Raw genomic sequence first — 26,411 nt, 5'->3', positions numbered from 1 at the left:
GATCTTTTTGAAATCTGACCTTTGATCATCTTTTTTTTTGGTTTGGTTTTGTATGACATCTGATGATAGGTCTGGTAATCCGGAAGGCACATGAAATGGGTTAATATGTGGCGAATAATTATGAACATGTGTCTGTGTCATATTTGCTTTAAATGGTTAAACTTTGCTGTGTTTTGCACAGGATTCAGATCTGACATGGATTTCCATGCCAAGGAGAAGACTTGGCTTTCACATATCGACCAAGTGTTTGGGGGAGAAGGGTCTAACATTCAGCAGAGTGGTGATGGGAAGTGGGATGAACAAGCACTGGTCCTACAAAAAATGATTATAAAAAGAACCAAATTATGGTGGAATCGTACGTTTTTGGATAAATATTTGAGTAAAAATATGATACCTAGAGGGCTGAGAGTTCGAGTGATCCCTACGTTCCCGGTGGAGGACTGTGGATTTGTGTCTAGGTGGGAGGAGGCGTGTAACACTTGTTCTAAAACTCTCAAGCAGCTATTAAGTGAACATAATGGGGCATTGATTACCCAATTGGATACATCAATTAAAACTATGGAAGATGAACTTAGTTTGACTGATACGACTGATAAATTGAAAACTTTCCATAGTCAGACAGATAAAACTTTGGAAGTAGTGGTCAAAAAAATTCAGACCACTCATTTGAACAAATTAAATCGTGACCGTCGTGATTACAAAAGTATTCATGTATATTTGTGGAGGAAAGTTCCATCAAAAGGCCATCAGTTGAGGCCTACCCCCTCTCATACATCCGTCTCCTCTATAAGTGGAGGCTTCTGGCTCATCTATTGCATCTGGGTCTGGACAGACAAGACGTAACCAAAGGGAACGTACCTTTCATCCCTATAGACAGACAAACTTTTCTCCTGTATCCACCCGTTATGGAAATAAGGTAATTAATTTGAGCACGCACGAGTTTATGGATGTAGATCTGACACTTTTGGAAAAAGGTTTTTCATTTTTACCTGCTGCATCATTTGATGCCTTTTTAGCAACAAAGGATCTGCGTCTGTTTGCTCGCTCATTAATTTTCCAAAAACATTTTTTTGATGGCAGCCTCTTAAAATTGTTCCCTACAGAGGAAGAACAAATAGCACTACGAACTTTGGAGGAACTAGCGGTTGAACATAATACGACAGAGGGAGGTAAGATCCCATTATCTATACGTCCTAGATCTAAGAAGTTCCCTCCATTGTCATCATGTCCCAATGTAGACTTATTTGTACAGATTGTGAGCAAAGAATTACTTGAAATACCGCAATACATCTATGATGATAATCTTACTAACGGGGAACGGGAGCATCTGCGTGTTCTTCAGAATTTGACCAATGTAGTTTTTAAACCTGCGGACAAGGGGGAGAATGTAGTGGTATGGCCTAAGGCCTTATATGAAAGAGAAGCATTTCGCCAACTTGGTAATGCGACCTGTTATAAAAACTTACGTTCAACCCCTTGTCCGCCTACTCTCTGCAGTTACGATCTATTATCAATAGAGCAAGAGATGTGGGAACAATATCAAAAGAGCTGGCTAGTGCCTTGATTGTTTCTGATCCTGTTGTTCCCACCTTCTACCTATTGCCTAAACTGCATAAGGATGCGCGGACGCCCCCGGGTCACCCCATTATTTCAGGTCGAGGAAACTTTTTGGAACACATAAATGGATGGATAGATTCTAAACTTGAACCACTAGTTGAGGGGTTGCCATCCTTTTTGAAGGACACAGGAGAATTGTTGAGGCGGGTTGATGGTCTTCATTTGGAGGATGATATGGTGCTGGTGACGGGAGATGTCGAATCCCTGTACACCAGCATCAGGCATGTGGATGGTGTCCGTGCTGTGGAATTTTTTCTGACTATGTCTAACTTACCAGGTGATATCAGAGAATTGGTCGTTGAGTTATTAAATTTTACGTTAACACATCATTTTTTTGTGTTTAAGGGGTCTTTCTTCCTACAGCTCCAGGGAACAGCTATGGGGGCTTCCTTTGCCCCGGCGTATGCCAACTTGTTCCTGGGACTGTGGGAGAGAGACCTCGCCCTGCCTGATCAGTCCTCGCCGATGTGCCGTGTCCTATCATGGACGCGGTACATTCACGATATATTGCTGATCTGGCAGGGATCATGTGACAATTTGCATACATTTATGAGGTCCTTGAAAGAAAATGACGAAAATATTTTTATCACCTATAAGTGTGACGCTTCAGTCATAGAGTTTCTTGATGTAATGTTAAAGAAAGATGGTAAGGGTGAGATACAGACGGATATCTTCCGCAAGCCTACCTCCACTAACATGTTGTTACACGCTTCCTCCTCCCATCAGAGGCATATGATCCAGTCGGTCCCCGCCAGGCAATTTCTACGTTTGCGGAGACTTTGCTCTACAGATGGAGACTTTTATAAACAGGCGGAAGATCTTAAGGAACGCCTGCGGGAGTGAGGTTTCAGTAATCGCATGATCACAATTATATGCCTTTTTGAAGCGTGATCAAAAAGGCATATAATCGTGCCAAATACTCTTCCAGAAACGCATTACTATATGGGACACACCAATCGAAAGAGTGTAATGATGTGAGATTTGTCACTAATTTTCACCCACACGTTTCTAAGATGAGGAAGATTCTTGATAGATCTTGGCATATTTTGAAGGCCGATCCAGTTATTACCAGATTTATCCCTGAGGGCTGCTATTACAGCTAGGAGATCGAGTAACCTGCGGGACCGACTGGTCCATAGCCATTACACGGGAGAGCCAATAACTACATTCCTGGATCAAATTGAGAGGTGCCGTGGAAGTGCCCCGTGGGGCCACTGTGTGGCATGTTCCAATATGGACCGCATGGATACTTTTAAAAATCAGGTGGGCTCTAAGGAATTTAACATCAAGAAAGGTATTACGTGCACGAGCAGGAACGTAATATATTATGCTGTCTGCCCATGTAATATGATTTACTTGGGCATGACTACTAGACAGATTAAGGTACGTGTGCGTGAGCACGTGTTGGGGATTGAGGCAGCAGCTACGGCAGAGGATGTGACGCTGTTGAAAACTGTCTCCTAACACTTTAGTAGATTCCATGGCTGTGATGGTAGGCAGCTTAGGGTAAGAGGAATTGATATGCTTGACGTGAATATTCAGGGTGGAGGGACATTTAGGAGATTGGCACAGTTAGAGTCGAGATGGATATGGACACTTGGCTGTTGTGAATTCCGCTCTTGGGCTCCCTCCGGTGGTTTTAAGTGGCACTTTTGTGAGTTCTGCTCTTAGGCTCCCTCCGGTGGTTTTTAGTGGAATGGCTGCTACTTGGATTTAGCAGTTAGCAGCTGCTTCCACTGATTGTCTTTTCTGCTCGGCTATTTAGCCTGGCTCTTTCCTTCAGCTTGTGCCACTTGTCAATGGTTCCTGGTTGGATTCACATCTCCTTTGGATTTCCCTGTTATCCTGACCAGTTCAGCAAAGTTAAGTCCTTGCTTGCTCTTTTCCGTCCACAGGTTGTGGACTTGTCCGTTCTGTGCTTTCTATGTTTTGTCCAGCTTGTCAGTATGAATTAATTCAGTGTAGCTGGAAGCTCTGGGAAGCAGATTTACCCTCCACACCTTTAGTCAGGTGTGGAGATTTTTGTAAACTCTGTGTGGATTTTTTTGTAGTGTTTTATACTGACCGCACAGTATTCCATCCTGTCCTATCTATCTAGCTGGACTGGCCTCCTGTGCTACATCCTGGTTTCATTCTGTGTATGTCTTTTCCCTCTCCACTCACAGTCATTACTTGTGAGGGGCTATCTATCCTTTGGGGATTTTCTCTGAGGCAAGATAGTTTTCCTGTTTCTATCTTTAGGGGTAGTTAGTTCTCCGGCTGTGACGAGGTGCCTAGGGAGTGTCAGGAGCATCCCACGGCTACTTCTAGTGTTGTGTTGAGCTTAGGGACTGCGGTCGGTACAGGTACCACTTCCTTCAGAGCTCGTCCCATGTTGCTCCTAAACCACCAGATCATAACAGTACAAGTGGCCAAAAATGAATTAAATGCATCTCAAAAGAAGGAAAAAAAAATTCTGAGCCATTTTTTTTTCTGTGCTGTTTTGTCTTTTTTTTCCTCTTGATCTCTGGGTGGTTCAGGATTTATGCTCTGGCATGGATGTTCAGGGTTTGTTTTCTCGTGTGGATCAACTTGCTGCAAGAGTACAGAGTATCCAAGATTATGTTGTCCAGACTCCGGCTTTGGAGCCTAGAATTCCTACTCCTGATTTGTTTTTTGGGGACAGATCCAAGATTTTGAACTTTAAAAATAACTGCAAATTGTTTTTTGCTTTGAAACCCCGTTCTTCTGGTGATCCAATTCAGCAAGTTAAAATCATCATATCCTTGCTGCGTGGTGACCCTCAGGACTGGGCCTTCTCCCTTGAATCAGGGGATCCGGCATTGCTTAATGTAGACGCATTTTTTCAAGCGCTCGGATTATTGTATGACGAACCTAATTCTGTGGATCATGCAGAAAAAACCTTGTTGGCCCTGTGTCAAGGTCATGAAGCGGCAGAATTATACTGCCAGAAATTTAGGAAATGGTCTGTGCTCACTAAATGGGATGAGGATGCTCTCGCTGCTATTTTCAGAAAAGGTCTTTCTGAAGCCCTTAAAGATGTTATGGTGGGCTTCCCTACGCCTACTGGTTTGAGCGAATCTATGTCTCTAGCCATTCAGATTGATCGGCGTCTGAGCGAGCGCAAAGCTATGCACCATATGGCAGTGTCCTCTGAGCTGAGTCCTGAGCCTATGCAATGTGATAGGATTTTGACTAGAACAGAACGGCAGGAATTCAGACGTCAGAATAGGCTGTGTTTTTACTGTGGTGATTCTGCTCATGTTATTTCTGATTGCCCTAAACGTACTAGGAGGGTCGCTAGGTCTGTTACTTTCAGTACTGTACAGCCTAAATTTCTTTTATCTGTGACCCTATTTGCTCATTGTCGTCCTTTCCTGTCATGGCATTTGTGGATTCAGGCGCTGCCCTGAACTTAATGGCTTAGAATTCGCCAGGCGCTGTGGTTTTTCCTTGCAGCCTTTGCAGAGCCCTATTCCTTTGAGGGGCATTGATGCTACACCATTGGCCAAGGATAAACCTCAGTACTGGACGCAGATGACCATGTACATGGCTCCAGCACATCAGGAAAATTGCCGTTTTCTGGTGTTGCATAACCTGCATGATGTTGTTGTACTGGGTTTTCCATGGTTACAGGAACATAATCCGGTGCTGGATTGGAAAACTATGTCTGTGACTAGTTGGGGTTGTCAAGGGGTACATAGTGACGTTCCTTTGATGTCGATTTCCTCTTCCCCTTCTTCTGAGGTCCCTGAGTTTTTGTCGGATTTTCAGGATGTATTTGATGAGCCCAAGTCCAGTTCCCTTCCTCCTCTTAGGGACTGTGATTGTGCTATTAACTTGATTCCAGGTTGTAAGTTCCCTAAGGGCCGACTTTTCAATCTGTCTGTGCCAGAGCATGCCGCCATGCGGAGCTATGTAAAGGAATCTTTGGAGAAGGGGCATATTCGGCCGTCTTCGTCACCATTGGGAGCGGGTTTCTTTTTTGTTGCTAAGAAGGATGGCTCCTTGAGACCCTGTATAGATTATCGTCTTCTTAATAAGATCACGGTCAAATTCCAATACCCCTTGCCTTTGCTTTCTGATTTGTTTGCTCAGATTAAGGGAGCTAGTTGGTTTACTAAGATTGACCTCCGAGGGGCATATAATCTTGTTCGTATTAAACAGGGTGACGAATGGAAAACTGCATTTAATACGCCCGAAGGCCATTTTGAATACCCTGTGATGCCATTCGGGCTCTCTAATGCTCCATCTGTGTTCCAATCCTTCATGCATGATATTTTCCGCAATTATCTTGATAAATTCATGGTTGTATATTTGGATGATATTTTGATTTTTTCCGATGATTGGGAGTCTCATGTGAAGCAGGTCAGGATGGTATTCCAGATCCTTCGTGATAATGCTTTATTTGTGAAGGGGTCTAAGTGCCTATTCGGAGTTCAGAAGGTCCCTTTTTTGGGTTTTATTTTTTCTCCCTCATCTATGGAAATGGATCCTGTTAAGGTCCAAGCTATTCATGACTGGATTCAACCCACATCTGTGAAGAGCCTTCAAAAATTTTTGGGCTTTGCTAATTTCTATCGCCGTTTCATTGCCAACTTTTCCAGTGTGGTTAAGCCCCTTACTGATTTGACGAAGAAAGGCGCTGATGTGACGAATTGGTCCTCTGCGGCTGTTGAGGCCTTTCGGGAGCTTAAACGCCGATTTACTTCTGCCCCTGTGTTGCGTCAGCCGGATGTTTCTCTTCCTTTTCAGGTTGAGGTTGACGCTTCTGAGATTGGGGCAGGGGCCGTTCTGTCTCAGAGGGATTCTGATGGTTCTTTGATGAAACCGTGTGCTTTTTTTTCCAGAAAGTTTTCGCCTGCGGAACGCAATTATGATGTCGGCAATCGGGAGTTGTTGGCTATGAAGTGGGCGTTTGAGGAGTGGCGACATTGGCTTGAGGATGCTAAGCACCGCGTTGTGGTCTTGACTGATCATAAGATATTGATTTACCTCGAGTCGGCCAAGCGGCTGAGTCCTAGACAGGCTCGATGGTCCCTGTTTTTCTCCCGTTTTGATTTTGTGGTCTCGTATCTTCCGGGATCTAAGAATGTTAAGGCTGATGCCCTCTCTAGGAGTTTTCGCCTGATTCTCCTGGAGTTCTTGAGCCGGTTGGCATTCTTAAGGAAGGGGTGATTCTTTCTGCCATCTCCCCTGATTTGCGGCGGGTGCTTCGGGAATTTCAGGCTGATAGGCCTGACCGCTGTCCAGTGGGGAAGCTGTTTGTTCCTGATGGATGGACAAGTAAGGTGATTTCTGAGGTTCATTGTTCAGTGTTGGCTGGTCATCCTGGGATTTTTGGTACCAGAGATTTGGTTGCTAGGTCCTTTTGGTGGCCTTCCTTGTCGCGCGATGTGCGTGCTTTTGTGCAGTCCTGTGGGACTTGCGCCCGGGCAAAGCCTTGCTGTTCCCGCGCTAGTGGGTTGCTTTTGCCTTTGCCGGTCCCTGACAGGCCCTGGACGCATATTTCCATGGATTTTATTTCGGATCTTCCTGTTTCCCAGAAGATGTCTGTTATCTGGGTTGTCTGTGACCAGTTCTTTAAAATGGTCCATCTGGTACCTTTGCCTAAGTTGCCTTCCTCCTCAGATTTGGTTCCATTGTTTTTTCAGCATGTGGTTCGTTTGCATGGCATTCCGGAGATTATTGTGTCTGACAGAGGTTCTCAGTTTGTCTCTAGGTTTTGGCGGGCCTTTTGTGCTATGATGGGCATTGATTTGTCTTTTTCTTCCGCATTTCATCCTCAGACAAATGGCCAAACTGAGCGAGCCAATCAGACCTTGGAGACCTATTTGAGATGCTTTGTGTCTGCTGATCAGGATGATTGGGTGGCTTTCTTGCCGTTGGCCGATTTTGCCCTTAATAATCGGGCTAGTTCGGCTACTTTGGTTTCACCTTTCTTTTGTAATTTTGGTTTTCATCCTCGTTTTTCCTCGGGGCAGGTTGAGCCTTCTGATTGTCCTGGTGTGGATTCTGTGGTGAACAGGTTGCAGCAGATTTGGACTCATGTGGTAGACAATTTGACGTTGTCTCAGGAGAAGGCTCAGCGTTTTGCTAACCGCCGTCGGTGTCCTCGGCTTCTTGTGGGGGATTTAGTTGGGTTGTCTTCTCGTCATGTTCCTATGAAGGTTTCTTCCCCTAAGTTTAAGCCTCGGTTTATTGGTCCTTATAAGATTTCTGAGATTATCAATCCTGTGTCTTTTCGTTTGGCCCTTCCAGCCTCTTTTGCCATTCATAATGTTTTCCATAGATCTTTGTTACGGAGATATGTGGTTCCTGTTGTTCCCTCGGTTGATCCTCCTGCCCCGGTGTTGGTTGAGGGAGAGTTGGAATATGAGGTTGAGAAAATTCTGGATTCTCGTTTTTCGAGGCGGAGGCTTCAGTATCTTGTCAAGTGGAAGGGTTATGGCCAGGAGGCTAATTCTTGGTTTGTTGCCTCCGATGTCCATGCCGCCGATTTGGTTCGTGATTTTCACTTGGCTCGTCCTGATCGGCCTGGGGGCTCTGGTGAGGGTTCGGTGACCCCTCCTCAAGGGGGGGTACTGTTGTGAATTCCGCTCTTGGGCTCCCTCCGGTGGTTCTAAGTGGCACGTTTGTGAGTTCTGCTCTTGGGCTCCCTCCGGTGGTTTAAGTGGAATGGCTGCTCCTTGGATTTAGCAGTTAGCAGCTGCTTCCACTGATTGTCTTCTCTGCTCGGCTATTTAGCCTGGCTCTTTCCTTCAGCTTGTGCCACTTGTCAATGGTTCCTGGTTGGATTCACATCTCCTTTGAATTTCCCTGTTATCCTGACCAGTTCAGCAAAGTTAAGTCCTTGCTTGCTCTTTTCCGTCCACAGGTTGTGGACTTGTCCGTTCTGTGCTTTCTATGTTTTGTCCAGCTTGTCAGTATGAATTAATTCAGTGTAGCTGGAAGCTCTGGGAAGCAGATTTACCCTCCACACCTTTAGTCAGGTGTGGAGATTTTTGTAAACTCTGTGTGGATTTTTTTGTAGTGTTTTATACTGACCGCACAGTATTCCATCCTGTCCTATCTATCTAGCTAGACTGGCCTTCTGTGCTACATCCTGGTTTCATTCTGTGTATGTCTTTTCCCTCTCCACTCACAGTCATTACTTGTGGGGGGCTATCTATCCTTTGGGGATTTTCTCTGAGGCAAGATAGTTTTCCTGTTTCTATCTTTAGGGGTAGTTAGTTCTCCGGCTGTGACGAGGTGCCTAGGGAGTGTCAGGAGCATCCCACGGCTACTTCTAGTGTTGTGTTGAGCATAGGGACTGTGGTCAGTACAGGTACCACTTCCTTCAGAGCTCGTCCCATGTTGCTCCTAAACCACCAGATCATAACACTTGGCACAGTCCATCCATCTGGACTTAGCGAAAATATTAGTTTCACCCCATTCCTCTAAGTATCTGTATTATAGATGACGGACATAATTCACTCTGTGTGTACATTTTTAACTTTTTTATTTTTCAGTTTTAGCTATAAGTATACGTGGAGACGTTGATGACTATATGGATGGGCAGACTGGTTGAATATTTATATAATTGGAGATCTGCCGTTGAGGGTCATTGAAACCACGGAGGAATGATAACATCTGATGCCTACTGGTTCTATATGCTCTGTTATTTATACTGATTATTGTTTATCATATTAAATTATTTTGTATAATGTAATGTATACAGTGCTTGAACTTGATAATGGTGCATCTCCTACTGCTATATGCCAGATAAATTTGCGTACTGCATTTGTTTATTGGTGGTACATATGGTATTTTTTTCAGATCTGTATATATATACGCCATCCTGCCTGGGGATATTTGTATTTTTATATTCCATCTTTATATTCCATGTATGCCATACTAAGCTGTTTCCACTTAGCTCCTTTTTTATATATTGTATATTGTGTCTCCTTTTGTATCTTACTATTCTTATTGGGTATTGATCGTGTATAGTGATGAAGTTGCCATCCCTACCCTGTACGCGCGCTCCGCCTTGTCGCCGCTGCGGCTGCCCGCGGTTGGCGTCTTTACATGGGGGTTTGGTCTTGTGACCTCTCCTCCGCGTGATGCCAGCGCTAGTTGTTGTTGCGGTTGCCTCGGCGACGTGACGAGTCACTTCCGGGCCGGGAGCTCAACTTACGGTGACGTGAGTCAATGTGAGCGCTTATGCAGCATTATTTAAGACGGGCTGGGAGCAGTCTCGTCAGGCCCCTTGAAAAGGAAAGATCCGAAACGCGCGTCGCGGCGGACGCGCTCGCCTGGACTCCAGCTAAGCCCCTGTATCTCTGCCACTGACAGGTAAATATTGGTAACCTGATTACATGGTCCCCGTTGGGTAAGGTCTCTTTCCCATTCAGAGGATTCTGTGGGGGTGCCACTTAATGTATGGAGAGATAAATATATAGGGGCATGGTGCTTGTCCCTGCACCAGTTAGCAGTGACCGAATGATATTTTACTATGTGGCAAATGGTCAATTATGGCATGTGAGCTGGGGCTGGTAGCGGTTTATTAAGGGGATTACCCTATGTTTATATCACCTAAGTAAGCTGTGTTTCCAGGCGATGGCGTCGCTTACTATGTATTACACTGCGTGAATATGTCGCTCTATTTCACCTTCTTCTCCAATTTGGTGTTATGTAATTTTAATACTTTGTTAATAAAATTTGTATGGATCTTTTTGAAATCTGACCTTTGATCATTTTTTTTTGGTTTGGTTTTGTATGACATTTGATGATAGGTCTGGTAATCCGGAAGACACATGAAATGGGTTAATATGTGGCGAATAATTATGAACATGTGTCTGTGTCATATTTGCTTTATACAGTTCTTTCATTACCTTGCTCATGAAAGGGGTTCCGTGGTCTGTCAAAATCTCCTTCTGCAGCCCTGTCCTAGAAAAAATATAGACAAGATACTGGGTGACACTCTTAGCCAAAGAGTTCCTTAAGGGTACTGCTTCAGGGTACCGGGTTGCACAGTCCATGATGACTAGAACATAGTGATGGGCGAGCACTAAAATGCCCAGGTGCTCGTTGCTCGGGTCAAGCAAATTGGAATGCTCAAACTGAGCAATGAGCCCAATGTAAGTCTATGGGAAACTCGATCATTTTTCTGGCACCTTCCCCCGGCGGTCTGTAGAGGGACTAGAAATTGCAGAGATCAATGGGAACAGTGCTCAAGTGACATTGGAACAGCATGGTAAGACCTCTGGAAGCATTTCTTACTCTCATGTCACTGCTGTGAACAATGTTGTCTGTTGTGAATTCTGTGGCTGAGTTCACTTCTGTGGTCACAAGTGGTATTGCAGTCTCTGGGTTTCCTCCCTCAGGTGTTTTGGTGAGCTCGTTGGCTGCCTTGCTATTTAGCTCCACCTGAGTCTGTCTTCCTTGCTCCTTGTCAATGTTCCAGTGTTGGATCTGAGCTACTGCAGCTTTCCTTGGGCCTGCTGCTCTGCTAGATAAGTGCTTCTAGTTTGTTTTCTGTTTTTTCTGTCCAGCTTGCTATTACCTTTTGCTGGAAGCTCTGAGAAGCAAGGGGGTGCACCGCCGTGCTGTTAGTTCGGCACGGTGGGTCTTTTTGCCCCTTTGCGTGGTTTTCGTTTTAGGGTTTTTTGTAGACTGCATAGTTCTCTTTGCTATCCTCACTCTGTCTAGAATATCGGGCCTCACTTTGCTGAATCTATTTCATTCCTACGTTTGTCTTTTCATCTTGCTAACAGTCATTATATGTGGGGGGCTGCCTATTCCTTTGGGGTATTTCTCTGAGGTAAGTCAGGCTTGTATTTCTATCTTCAGGCTAGTCAGCTCCTCAGGCAGTGCCGAGTTGCATAGGTAGTGATAGGCGCAATCCACTGCTGCTTATAGTTGTGTGAGGATAGATCAGGTACTGCAGTCTACAGAGATTCCACGTCTCAGAGCTCGTCCTATTGTTTTTGGTTATTGCCAGATCTCTGTATGTGCGCTGATTACTGCACGCTGTGTTGCCTGATTGCCAGCCATAACAGTACAAGGAGCCACACCAATGATTCCCAATAGAGGGAAAAAAGAAATCCTGACATCATTTTTTTTTCTTAGCTCTGTCTTCAGTCTTTTTTTTCCCCTAGACATTAGAGTGCTTCAGGACACAGCTGTGGACATGGATATTCAGGCTCTGTGCTCCTCAATGGATAATCTCGTTGTAAATGTACAAAAGATTCAAGATACTATTGATCAGAAATCGATGCTAGAACCAAGAATTCCGATTCCTGATTTGTTTTTTGGTGACAGAACTAAGTTCCTGAGCTTCAGAAATAATTGTAAGCTATTTTTGGCCTTGAAACCTCATTCTTCTGGTAATCCTATTCAACAGGTTTTGATTATTATTTCTTTTTTGCGCGGCGACCCTCAGGACTGGGCGTTTTCTCTTGCACCAGGAGATTCTGCATTGAGTAATGTTGATGCATTTTTCCAGGCACTGGGATTGCTTTACGATGAGCCTAATTCAGTGGATCAGGCTGAGAAAAATCTGCTGGCTTTATGCCAGGGTCAGGATGATGTAGAAGTATATTGTCAGAAATTTAGGAAGTGGTCAGTACTCACTCTGTGGAATGAATCTGCACTAGCGGCTTTGTTCAGAAAGGGTCTCTCTGAAGCTCTTAAGGATGTAATGGTGGGATTTCCTATGCCTGCTGGTTTGAATGAGTCTATGTCCTTGGCCATTCAGATCGGTCGTCGCTTGCGCGAGCGTAAATCTGTGCACCATCTGGCGGTATTGTCTGAGAGTAAATTTGAGCCTATGCAGTGCGACAGGACTATGACTAAAGTAGAACGGCAAGAACACAGACGTCTGAACAGACTGTGTTTCTATTGTGGTGATTCTACTCATGCTATTTCTAATTGTCCTAAACGCACTAGGCGGTTCGATAGCTCTGCCGTTATTGGTACTGTACAGTCCAAATTCCTTTTGTCCATTACCTTAATGTGCTCTTTGTCATCGTATTCTGTCATGGCGTTTGTGGATTCAGGCGCTGCCCTGAATCTGATGGATTTGGATTATGCTAAACGTTGTGGATTTTTCTTGGAGCCTTTGCGGTGTCCTATTCCGTTGAGAGGAATTGATGCTACACCTTTGGCCAAGAATAAGCCTCAGTACTGGGCCCAGCTGACCATGTGCATGGCTCCTGCACATCAGGAAGTTATTCGCTTTCTGGTACTGCATAATTTGCATGATGTGGTCGTGTTGGGGTTGCCATGGCTGCAAACCCATAATCCAGTATTGGATTGGAACTCTATGTCGGTAACCAGCTGGGGTTGTCAGGGAGTACATGGTGATGTTCCATTTTTGTCTATTTCGTCATCCATTCCTTCTGACATCCCAGAGTTCTTGTCGGACTTTCAGGATGTATTTGAAGAGTCCAAGTCTGATGCCCTACCTCCGCATAGGAATTGTGATTGTGCTATCGATTTGATTCCTGGTAGTAAATTCCCTAAGGGTCGTTTATTTAATTTGTCCGTACCTGAACACACCGCTATGCGCAGTTATGTGAAGGAGTCCCTGGAGAAGGGACATATTCGCCCATCGTCGTCACCATTGGGAGCAGGGTTCTTTTTTGTAGCCAAGAAGGATGGTTCGCTAAGACCGTGTATTGATTACCGCCTTCTTAATAAGATCACTGTTAAGTTTCAGTATCCCTTGCCATTGATTTCTGACTTGTTTGCTCGGATTAAGGGGGCTAGTTGGTTTACTAAGATTGATCTTCGTGGTGCGTATAATCTGGTGAGAATCAGGCAGGGAGATGAATGGAAAACGGCATTTAATACGCCCGAGGGTCATTTTGAGTATCTGGTGATGCCGTTCGGACTTGCCAATGCTCCATCTGTTTTTCAGTCTTTTATGCATGACATTTTCCGTGAGTATCTGGATAAATTCCTGATTGTTTACTTGGATGACATTTTGATCTTCTCGGATGATTGGGAGTCTCATGTGAAGCAAGTCAGAATGGTTTTCCAGGTACTGCGTGCTAATTCCTTGTTCGTGAAGGGATCAAAGTGTCTCTTCGGTGTGCAGAAAGTTTCATTTTTGGGGTTCATCTTTACCCCTTCTACTATCGAGATGGATCCGGTTAAGGTTCAGGCCATCCAGGATTGGACTCAGCCGACATCTCTAAAAAGTCTGCAGAAATTCCTGGGCTTTGCTAATTTTTATCGTCGCTTCATCTGTAATTTTTCTAGCATTGCCAGACCATTGACCGATTTGACCAAGAAGGGTGCTGATTTGGTTAATTGGTCTTCTGCTGCCGTGGAAGCTTTTCAGGAGTTGAAGCGTCGTTTTTGCTGTGCCCCTGTGTTGTGTCAACCTGATGTTTCTCTTCCGTTCCAGGTCGAGGTTGATGCTTCTGAGATTGGTGCAGGGGCGGTTTTGTCACAGAGAGGTTCTGGTTGCTCAGTGTTCAAACCATGTGCTTTCTTTTCCAGGAAATTTTCTGCTGCTGAGCGTAATTATGATGTGGGCAACCGAGAGTTGCTGGCCATGAAGTGGGCATTCGAGGAGTGGCGTCATTGGCTTGAGGGTGCTAAGCATCGCGTGGTGGTTTTGACTGATCATAAGAACCTTACTTATCTTGAGTCTGCCAAGCGCTTGAATCCTAGACAGGCCCGTTGGTCGTTGTTTTTTGCTCGTTTTGATTTTGTGATTTCATACCTTCCGGGCTCTAAAAATGTGAAGGCGGATGCTCTGTCTAGGAGTTTTGTGCCCGACTCTCCGGGGTTATCTGAGCCGGCGAGTATCCTCAAGGAAGGAGTCATTGTGTCTGCCATCTCCCCTGATTTGCGGAGAGTGTTGCAGAAATTTCAGGCTAATAAACCTGATCGTTGTCCGGCCGAGAAACTGTTCGTCCCTGATAGGTGGACTAGTAAAGTTATCTCTGAACTTCATTGTTCGGTGCTGGCCGGTCATCCAGGAATCTTTGGTACCAGGGAGTTGGTTGCTAGATCCTTCTGGTGGCCGTCTCTGTCACGGGATGTGCGTGCTTTTGTGCAGTCCTGTGGAATTTGTGCTAGGGCTAAGCCCTGCTGTTCACGTGCCAGTGGGTTGCTTTTGCCCTTGCCGGTCCCGAAGAGGCCTTGGACACATATTTCGATGGATTTCATTTCTGACCTTCCCGTTTCTCAAAAAATGTCGGTCATTTGGGTGGTCTGTGATCGCTTTTCTAAAATGGTCCATCTGGTGCCCTTGGTTAAATTGCCTTCCTCCTCTGATTTGGTGCCTTTGTTCTTCCAGCATGTGGTTCGTTTGCATGGCATTCCTGAGAATATTGTTTCTGACAGAGGTTCCCAGTTTGTCTCGAGGTTCTGGCGAGCCTTTTGTGGTAGGATGGGCATTGACCTATCTTTCTCCTCGGCCTTCCATCCTCAGACTAATGGCCAGACCGAACGAACCAATCAGACCTTGGAAACATATCTGAGATGTTTTGTTTCCGCTGACCAGGATGATTGGGTGTCATTTTTGCCGTTGGCTGAGTTCGCCCTTAATAATCGGGCCAGCTCGGCTACCTTGATCTCTCCATTTTTCTGCAATTCTGGGTTCCATCCTCGTTTCTCTTCAGGACAGGTTGAGTCTTCGGACTGTCCTGGTGTGGATTCTGTGGTGGACAGGTTGCAGCAGATCTGGACTCAGGTAGTGGACAATTTGGCCTTGTCCCAGGAGAAGGCTCAGCTTTTCGCTAATCGCAGACGCCGTGTGGGACCCCGACTTCGTGTTGGGGATCTGGTTTGGTTATCTTCTCGTCATATTCCTATGAAGGTTTCCTCTCCTAAATTTAAACCTCGTTTTATTGGTCCGTATAGGATTTCTGAGATTCTCAATCCGGTGTCTTTTCGTCTGACCCTCCCAGACTCCTTTTCCATACATAATGTATTCCATAGGTCGTTGTTGAGGAGATACGTGGCACCTATGGTTCCATCTGTGGAGCCTCCTGCCCCTGTTTTGGTGGAGGGGGAATTGGAGTATATTGTGGAGAAGATTTTGGATTCTCGTGTCTCTAGACGGAAACTCCAGTATCTGGTCAAATGGAAGGGTTATGCTCAGGAAGATAATTCCTGGGTTTTTGCCTCTGATGTCCATGCCCCAGATCTTGTTCGTGCCTTTCATATGGCTCATCCTGGTCGGCCTGGGGGTTCTGGTGAGGGTTCGGTGACCCCTCCTCAAGGGGGGGGTACTGTTGTGAATTCTGTGGCTGAGTTCACTTCTGTGGTCACAAGTGGTATTGCAGTCTCTGGGTTTCCTCCCTCAGGTGTTTTGGTGAGCTCGTTGGCTGCCTTGCTATTTAGCTCCACCTGAGTCTGTCTTCCTTGCTCCTTGTCAATGTTCCAGTGTTGGATCTGAGCTACTGCAGCTTTCCTTGGGCCTGCTGCTCTGCTAGATAAGTGCTTCTAGTTTGTTTTCTGTTTTTTCTGTCCAGCTTGCTATTACCTTTTGCTGGAAGCTCTGAGAAGCAAAGGGGTGCACCGCCGTGCTGTTAGTTCGGCACGGTGGGTCTTTTTGCCCCTTTGCGTGGTTTTCGTTTTAGGGTTTTTTGTAGACTGCATAGTTCTCTTTGCTATCCTCGCTCTGTCTAGAATATCGGGCCTCACTTTGCTGAATCTATTTCATTCCTACGTTTGTCTTTTCATCTTGCTAACAGTCATTATATGTGGGGGGCTGCCTATTCCTTTGGGGTATTTCTCTGAGGTAAGTCAGGCTTGTATTTCTATCTTCAGGCTAGTCAGCTCCTCAGGCAGTGCCGAGTTGCATAGGTAGTGATAGGCGCAATCCACTGCTGCTTATAGTTGTGTGAGGATAGATCAGGTACTGCAGTCTACAGAGATTCCACGTCTCAGAGCTCGTCCTATTGTTTTTGGTTATTGCCAGATCTCTGTATGTGCGCTGATTACTGCACGCTGTGTTGCCTGATTGCCAGCCATAACAGTTGTCAGAGTCTTGTACCACTTTTACAGACTCACAATAAAACATACAACAATGAAACCAAAATGGATTTTCCTGGGAAATATGTTAAGGAACATCCTTTTGACCTGCATATAAGTCAAAATAAATATCCAAAAAGAAAAATGCTCCTCCACACCTTGGGTTTATTCACAAATAGCGTTTTTGATGCATTTTTGAACTTTAGCATCGCTTTCAACTAAGACAAATGCATTCACTGGGAAATGTCATTTTAACATTTTACAACCTTATCTGGCCATGTGGGGTGTGACACATCATCAGACACATGCTGTTTAATTTGTGAAGGAGGGTCTCTGAAAGACACAAAGCCTATTTTTAGTGCCATCAGGCGGCCTTTACTATTCTCAGAGAGCCTTCAGCCAGCTATGCTTTGTTTTTCCCATTATTAAACAGTGGATCTCCCTTACTGTTATTGCGTATGCAGTGATTGGCAGGGCTGCCCAAAATTTGGACGCACCACAATACCCCTCTGAAGAGACAAAGAGGAGTTCCTCATGAAAAAATATTCCCATTATTAGGAAGTGGGTCTCCCATACTGTTTGCCTATACAGTGAATGCAAGGGGTGCCAAAAATTTGGAGGCACTCCAATGCCCCTTTGAAGAGACGTAGAGGAGGGCTTCATGAAAAAAATGTTCCCATTATTAGGAAGTGGGTCTCCCATGCTGTTTGCTTATGCAATGAATGCAAGGCCTGCAAAAATTTGGAGGCACTTCAATGCCCCTTTTAAGAGACATACAGGAGGGACACCAGAAATTTTTTTTTTCCCATTATTAGGAAGTGGGTCTCCCTTACTGTTTGCCTATGCAGTGAATGCAAGCGGTGGCAAAAATTTGGAGGCACTCTAATGCCCCTTTGAAGAGACGTAGATGAGGGCCTCATGAAAATATGTTCCCAATATTAGGAAGTGGATCTCCCATACTGTTTACCTATGCATTAAATGCAAGGGGTGCCTGTGATGGATCTCACAGGGGAAGGGGCAGCGACTTCGCTCACCTCGAGGGAGGGGAGAGAAGGTCCCAGCAAGGATCGGCTCTCTGGTGCCACCACTTGCTCCAGGTCAGTCAGGGAACAGGCAAATAGTCGCCGGAAAGGCTTCCCTTATAGGTACGAGTTAGTGAGGCACTCCCAATGAGGAGGGATATATATCACCAGTCCAGGCTGGGGATATATATAAATCTCCCAGCCGTCACTGCCAGAGTTCCTCACTAAAACAATACGGTATTCTGCCATCAGTTCCTCATTTGAAATAAGCCCCATTTGATAGCAACTTATATCGGGTCAGAAACCAACCCTGGAGTAGCATATAATATAACCAACCGAGCGTGAGGACGTGGGAATTCGTGGATCGAGATAAAAAAGCAGCCCAAGACTAATTTTACCGTATATACTCGAGTATAAGCTGAGATTTTCAGCCCACTTTTTTGGGCTGAAAGTGCCCCTCTCAGCTTATACTCGAGTCGTTGTCCCAGGGGGTCAGCAGGGGAGGGGGAGCGGCAGCTGTTACATACTCACCTGCTCCTGGCGTGGTCCCTGCATGTCCGATGGTCTCCGGGCATTGACAGCTTCTTCCTGTGTTTAGCGGTCACGTGGTACCGCTCATTAAAGTAATGAATATGGACGCATATTCATTACTTTAATGAGCGGTTCCAGTGACCACTGAACAACGGAACTAGCTGCCGGCTCCCGTAGACCATCTGACAGTGAGACGCTGCCAGGAACCACACTGGGAGCAGGTGAGTATGACGGAGGAGGTGAGTATTGCGCGATATTCACCTGACCCCGTTCCACCGCTGCGCACCGCTGTGTCTTCCATCCTCTGCTGTGACTGTTCAGGTCAGAGGGCACGATGACGTAGTTAGTGGAACGGGGAAAATGCCGGGGGCCTGAGCGAAGAGAGGTGAGTATGTGATTTTTTTTATTTTAATCGCAGCAACAGCATATGGGGCATAATGTATGGAGCATCTTATGGGGCATAATGTGTGGAGCATCTTATGGGGCATAATGTATAGAGCATCTTATGGGGCATAACTTATGGAGCATCTTATGGGGCATAATGTGTGGAGCATCTTATGGGGCATAATGTGTGGAGCATCTTATGGGGCATAATCTATGGAGCATTTTATGGGGCATATTGTATGGAGGATCTTATGGGGCATAATCTATGGAGCTTTTTATGAAGCATAATCTATGGAGCATTTTATGGGGCATAATCTATGGAGCATCTTACGGGGCATAATGTATGGAGCATCTTATGGGGCATAAGCTATTGAGCATTTTATGGGGCATAATCTATGGAGCATCTTATGGGGCCATTATTAACCTTTGTGCAGCATTATATGGGGCACATTTTAATATGGAGCATCTTTTGGGGCGTATTTTGTATGGAGCACCTTTTGATTCCCATCATGAACTGTATGTGTTAGGGCTAGCGGAACGCACCAAATAATTAAATAGATATAATAAGGTGCGTTCGCAGCCCGGGGTCCACCGTGCAGAGATGGAACCTGCTGCTAAGTAATGACGTACTTTATGGCGGTACAATGAGGATACACACATGGGTTAACTTCACCCTGTATGAAGAAAGCGATCCCTGTTAAGTCACAAGGTCGCGGTTCCGCACAGAGAGCGCAAGCAAGGAACCACAGAACTCTATCCCAGGACACAGGATTAGAGTTAGTGTAGACCTCTTGCGATCGACACCACAATTGGGGTATCAGAGGTAACTAATATGCACCGAAGTGCATGCTGTGCCACACTAGCGGATGCCACTAACCACCCTGACTTGGGTAAGGTAAGTTCTCTAATAGCGCACGGCGCTGCACTAGCGGTCACAGCAGTTACACGCTGTTTCGTGTGTTAAAGCTGTGAGTTCAGCCGGGCGCTATATTGCAGCCATACACCTTACGCGAACAGTCTTACACAAGGGATGGGTTTTTTAAGGAACGACTTGCACTCATCAACACACACACGATAACAATTGTATACTAGCGCATGGCCATGCGGCCATGCAAACCTTTTATAGCTGCAGCAAGTACAAGACCTTCCGAGAAGGACCAATGGGAGTCTGCCACAAAAGAAGAACACCTTTAGGACCTTCCTAGAGGACCAATGGGATTAGCTGCAGTATCTAAGCATGTGACCCCCGACCTCCAATGGGAGGTCATCCCGTGGGCATGCTCAGAAAGGGAAAATCTGGACTTAGTCCCAGAAAGACCTGCTCGCTGCTGAACATTGCTGGCTACAAGAACAGAGCCTGGAAGGGCAGTAGTAACCAGTTGTCCAGTATTAGCCCGAGCTAGATGCTGGGACCGACGTCTCTGCTGAGCAGACTCCACTGTGGCTGGAGAATAATGGGAGACTGCAGCGGAGATGGTTCGAGATTCCCCCTGTGCAGAGGCAGGAACTCGACATCTAACATGTATGGAGCATTATATTGGGCTCTTGATTCAATATGGATATTCAAAAACACTTAACCTACTGATGTCTCAATGAACTTTACTTTTATTCGTATCTATTTTTATTTTTAAAATTTACCAGTAGCTGCTGCATTTCCCACCCTAGGCTTATACTCGAGTCATTAAGTTTTCCCAGTTTTTTGTGGCAAAATTAGGGGGTCGGCTTATACTCAGGTCGGCTTATACGTGAATATATACGGTATATTTAATCGCTGAAAAGGTGCACTAGGAATATACAGGTATATATTTACAAGAACAATATATAGGTATACAGTCAGGAGTGCGGTACAAAGATAGGGTATAGATAGGTTGCAATTACTGTGTTATGTAGCATGTGACCACAGGGAAGCACTGATGGATCACAGGTCCAAATCTTAGTTACAGGATTTCTGGGCTGCGTCAGCTAATGTATTCTCCTGCCCATACAAAAACTAAGTCCAAAATGAGGGGCTGCCTTATATCTCATAGACTGTTCAATCACACATCTGCTCCCACCCCTGGGTAGTGCAGCCTCTCTCTTCCCATCTCTGAGAATATGATTTTCTCTCCAGAACCATGGATGGACCATAACTTTCTGCCTGACGCTCTGAATGGGTTGGTGGTGCTCTCATGGGGTTCCACTGGATTTTATCTGTGCATAGAGACTAAATATGCCTACAGTATGTAATTCCTGGTAGCTATGCTTCATAACTTCATAATGCAGGGTTCTGGAGGTGGCTAAATAATATTGGCATATGGGGAAAGGAACGCCAATTCAGATTATGTGCTCAGCTAGTCTCAAGGATATTGTATTCTGTTATTATAGGTAATTTTCCAGATTCAATACCTCAGAGCCTGCGTGACTTGTTGCACGGTATCTTCATGTGCTTGGTCAGACAAAGGGAGCCAGCTGGCTGCAGCTGCAGAGGATTTCACACCATTGTGTTCGATGTGAATACTTTTCTGCCCAATGATGACAGAAGTATTCTAGGAGTGATACCTTTATTGGCTAACCAGAAAAGTTAGTTTCTGGTTAGCCAATAAAGGTATCACTCCTAGAATACTTCTGTCATCATTGGGCAGAAAAGTATTCACATCAATTTTTCTGGCTAACACGGTACCACAATACAATTTGTTATTGTACATCACACCATTATGTTGAGAGCTTCAACGGGTTTTGTTCCTGGTTTTTAATTAAACATAAACACTGCATGGCTTTTTATGGCCTTGGGGGGTGGGGCACATTCCAAGAGTGGACGGAGATGTCCTATAATCCAAAATGGATTCTCCCTCGTCCCTCACAATGCCCCTTGAAAGAGACGTACAGGAGTACCTCCTGAAAACAATGTTCCCATTATTAGGAAGTGCGTCTCTGTTAAAAATACTTATTTTGTATATTTATTTAATCAGGACTATTTACAGATGCGATACTCTAAAGAAAATTTCATGATATTTCTTATAAAAAAATGTAGTGGCTTATTGGATTGTCCACCAAAAAGCATCATTGCAGTGAAACATAAAATAGATGAAACAGTGATATCTGTCTCTGTCAAAAGCATGGCAGAAGTCCATTAAGAAGCACGTGGCTAATTCATATACCATCTATCCATCTGATGTCTGTGTAGAGTGTGAAGGGTCCGAAAAGAGTGAAGAGACCCCAAGAGAGAGACCCTCCCTCCTGTGAGTCATGGTTATGTCCCACGGAGCACGTGTTCTCTCTATATGGTGTTAACTTTTACTCTGAGTTAAATATACAGGAGCAATACATGTAACGTCAGCAAAAGTCAGTGTGCTCAGTATAGAATTGAGTGTAATAAATGAATAACCAATAATTCATATTTAACAATTCTTCCTTTTGAGAGTGACAGATATTGATTGAAACCCTCAAAGTAGATATATTGATCATAATAAGATTTTGTCTTCTTTGGTAAAATAATTTAACCCCTCAACCCCCAAGGGTGGTTTGCACATTAATGACCGGGCCAAGTTTTACAATTCTGGCCACTGTCCCTTTATGAGGTTATAACTCTGGAACGCTTCAACGGATCCCACAGATTCTTACATTGTTTTCTCGTGACATATTGTACTTCATGATAGTGGTAAAATTTCTTTGATATTACCTGCGTTTATTTGTGAAAAAATGGAAATTTGGCGAAAATTTCGCAATTTTCCAACTTTAATTTTTTATGCCCTTAAATCACAGAAATATGTCACACAATATACTTAATAAGTAACATTCCCCACATGTCTACTTTCCATCAGCACAATTTTGGAACCACATTTTTTTTTTGTTAGGGAGTTATAAGGGTTAAAATTTGACCAGCAATTTCTCAATTCAACACCATTTTTTTTAGGGACCACATCACATTTGAAGTAATTTTGATGGGTCTATATGATAGAAAATACCCAAGTGTGACACCATTCTAAAAACTGAACATCTCCAGGTGCTCAAAACCACATTGAAGAAGTTTATTAACCCTTCAGGTGTTTCACAGGAATTTTTGGAATGTTTAAAAAAAATGATCATTTAACTTTTTTTCACAAAAAATTTAATTCAGCTCCAATTTGTTTTATATTACCAAAGGTAACAGGAGAAATTGGACCCGAAAAGTTGTTGTAAAATTTGTCCTGCATACGCTGATACCCCATATGTGGGGGTAAACCACTGTTTGGGCGCATGGCAGAGCTCGGAAGGGAAGGAGCGCCGTTTGACTTTTCAATGCAAAATTGACTGGAATTGAGATGCGACGCCATGTCGCGTTTGGAGTGCCTAAACATTGAAACCTCCCACAATTGACACCATTTTGGAAAAGTAAACCCCCTAAGGAACTTATCTAGATGTGTGGTGAGCACTTTGACCCACCAAGTGCTTCACAGAAGTTTATAATGAAGCGCCATAAAAATAAAAAATCATATTTTCCCTGTCCCCCATGACGGCACCACGCCTTCAAGGACAGGAAACTTACAGATAAAAAGGCGGTACCTCTCTCCCGCATCAGTTGGTTTCCTGTCCTTAATAAGGAACCTACAGTCAACGCAAGGATCATACCTGGGGATGGTCGTGGGATGCCAGGCCCGGCCAGACCAATCCAGGCAGCGGGGGCTTCCTGCCTCGGCTGGCGCGGTATCCTGAGGCCAGTGGCGGATTATAATGAGGTCAATCTGGACGGTAGCCCAGGGCCCAGTTGTGTGGGGGGGCCCTTGGCAACCGCTCAGATTGACCGCCGCCATCAGAGCATTACTGCCTTGACTGGCAAAAGGGCCTGGTGGGCAGAGGGGGCCCGCATCAGGCCCCGTCTCATCTGCTCACCGGGCCTCTACCGGCGCTGTGGCAGTTTAACGCTATTGACGTGCGGGCGCGCGACCACACGTCAATAGTTAACAGCTGAGAGCCAATTGGAGGCTGGCAGCTGAAGTCAGCCGCAGGGCGCACGTCGCCGGCATCTGATGTCATTGGCAGTCACCGGTGAGTGCGCGCTGCTGGAGGGAGCTTCGCCGATGGAGCGCGTACAGGTGAGGAGAACTAGGTTTTTTTTTTAGGTTTTTAATGCTGGACACACTGGAGGCAGAGATGGTGGACACACTGGGGGAAATATGCTGGACACACTGGGGCAGAGATGCAGGACACACTGGGGGCAATATGCTGGACAGACTTCGGGCAATATGCTGGACACACTGGTGGCAGGATGCTGGACACACTGGGAGCAGAATGCTGGACACACTGAAGGCAGAATGCTGGAGACACTGGGGGCTGAATGCTGGACACACTGGGGCAATATGCTGGACACACTGGGGGCTGAATGCTGGACACACTGGGGGCAATATGCTGGACACACTGGGGGCAATATGCTGGACACACTGGGGGGCAGGATGCTGGACACACTGGGGGCAATATGCTGGACACACTGGGGGCAGGATGCTGGACACACTGGGGGCAGAATGCTAGACACACTGGGGCAGGATGCTGGATACACTGGGGGCAGGATGCTGGACACACTGGGGGCAGGATGCTGGACACACTGGGGGCAGATTGCTCGACACACTGGGGGCAGTATGCTGGAGACACTGGGGGTAATATGCTGGACACACTAGGGCAGACATGCTGGACACACTGGGGGCAATATGCTGGACACACTGGGGGCAATATGCTGGACACACTGGGGGCAGGATGCTGGACACACTGGGGGCAGAATGCTGGACACACTGGGGGCAGAATGCTGGACACTCTGGGGGCATAATTCTGGAGACACTTGGGGCTGAATGCTGGACACACTGGGGGCAAGATGCTGGACACACTGGGGGCTGAATGCTGGACATACTGGGGGCAATATGCTGGACACACTGGGGCAGGAAGCTGGACACACTGCGGGCAATATGCTGGACACACTGGGGGCAGGATGCTGGACACACTGGGGGCAGAATGCTGGAAAGACTGGGGGCAAGATGCTGGACACACTGGGGGCAGGATGCTGGACACACTGGGGGCAGGATGCTGGACACACTGGGGGTAGGATGCTGGACATACTGGGGGCTGAATGCTGGGCACACTGGGGGCAATATGCTGGGCAATCTGGGGGCTGAATTCTGGACACACTGGGGGCAATATGCTGGACACACTGGGGGCTGAATGCTGGACACACTGGGGGCAGTATGCTGGACACACTGGGGGCTGAATTCTGGACACACTGGGGGCAATATGCTGGACACACTGGGGGCAGGATGCTGGGCACACTGGGGGCAGAATGCTGGACAAACTGGGGGCAGGATGCTGGACACACTGGGGGCAATATGCTGGACACACTGGGGGCTGAATGCTGGACACACTGGGGGCAATATGCTGGACACACTGGGGGCAGTATGCTGGACACACTGGTGACTGAATTCTGGACACACTGGGGGCAATATGCTGGACACACTGGGGGCAGGATGCTGGACACACTGGGGGCAGAATGCTGGACAAACTGGGGGCAGGATGCTGGACACACTTGGGGCAGGATGTTGGACACACTGGGGGCAGGATGCTGGACACTGGGGGCAGGATGCTGGACACACTGGGGGCAGGATGCTGGACACACTGGGGGCAGGATGCTGGACACACTGGGGGCTGAATGCTGGACAAACTGGGGGCAATATGCTGGAGACACTGGGGCAGATTGCTGGACACACTGGGGGCAGTATGCTGGAGACACTGGAGCAGATTGCTGGACACACTTGGGGCAATATGCTGGACACACTGGGGGCAGGATGCTGGACACACTGGAGGCAGGATGCTAGACACATTGGGGGCAGAGTTACTGGACAATGGGGGCAGAGATGCTGGACACTGGGGGCAGAATGCAGGACAAACTGGGGGCAATATGCTGGACACACTGGGGCAGAATGCTGGACATACTGAGGGCAATATGCTGGATACACTGGGGCAGAATGCTGGACACACTGGGGCAATATGTTGGAGACACTGGGGCAGATTGCTGGACACACTGGGGGCAGTATGCTGGAGACACTGGAGCAGATTGCTGGACACACTGGGGGCAATATGCTGGACACACGGGGGGCAGGTTGCTGGACACACTGGGGGCAGGATGCTGGACACATTGGGGGCAGAAATGCTGGACATTGATTGCAGAGATGCTGGACACTGGGGGTAGAGATGCTGGACCATGGGGGCAGAGATGCTGGACACACTGGGGGCAGGATGCTGGACACACTGGGGGCAGAATGCTGGACAAACTGGGGGCAGGATGCTGGACACACTTGGGGCAGGATGTTGGACACACTGGGGGCAGGATGCTGGACACTGGGGGCAGGATGCTGGACATACTGGGGGCAGGATGCTGGACACACTGGGGGCTGAATGCTGGACAAACTGGGGGCAATATGCTGGAGACACTGGGGCAGATTGCTGGACACACTGGGGGCAGTATGCTGGAGACACTGGAGCAGATTGCTGGACACACTTGGGGCAATATGCTGGACACACTGGGGGCAGGATGCTGGACACACTGGAGGCAGGATGCTAGACACATTGGGGGCAGAGTTACTGGACAATGGGGGCAGAGATGCTGGACACTGGGGGCAGAATGCTGGACAAACTGGGGGCAATATGCTGGACACACTGGGGCAGAATGCTGGACATACTGGGGGCAATATGCTGGATACACTGGGGCAGAATGCTGGACACACTGGGGCAATATGTTGGAGACACTGGGGCAGATTGCTGGACACACTGGGGGCAGTATGCTGGAGACACTGGAGCAGATTGCTGGACACACTGGGGGCAATATGCTGGACACACGGGGGGCAGGTTGCTGGACACACTGGGGGCAGGATGCTGGACACATTG

At 46.5% G+C, this 26,411-nt stretch overlaps 1 long non-coding RNA gene across 1 annotated transcript in view; it reads left to right on the top strand.

Moving 5' to 3' along the window:
- Nucleotides 1-26,411, top strand: part of LOC138657921 (uncharacterized) — a 239,702-nt gene that overhangs the window by 31,808 nt on the left and 181,483 nt on the right. Inside the window, exon 2 of the long non-coding RNA XR_011317255.1 lies at nucleotides 1,104-1,169. This is a non-coding gene — a long non-coding RNA (uncharacterized lncRNA). The remainder of the gene's footprint in view (nucleotides 1-1,103; nucleotides 1,170-26,411) is intronic.

Source organism: Ranitomeya imitator, chromosome 1, assembly GCF_032444005.1.
Source record: "Ranitomeya imitator isolate aRanImi1 chromosome 1, aRanImi1.pri, whole genome shotgun sequence".
Classification (NCBI taxonomy): Eukaryota; Metazoa; Chordata; class Amphibia; order Anura; family Dendrobatidae; genus Ranitomeya; species Ranitomeya imitator.
Note: the sequence above shows the minus strand (reverse complement) of the source record. Positions and strands in the feature narration are given on the sequence as shown.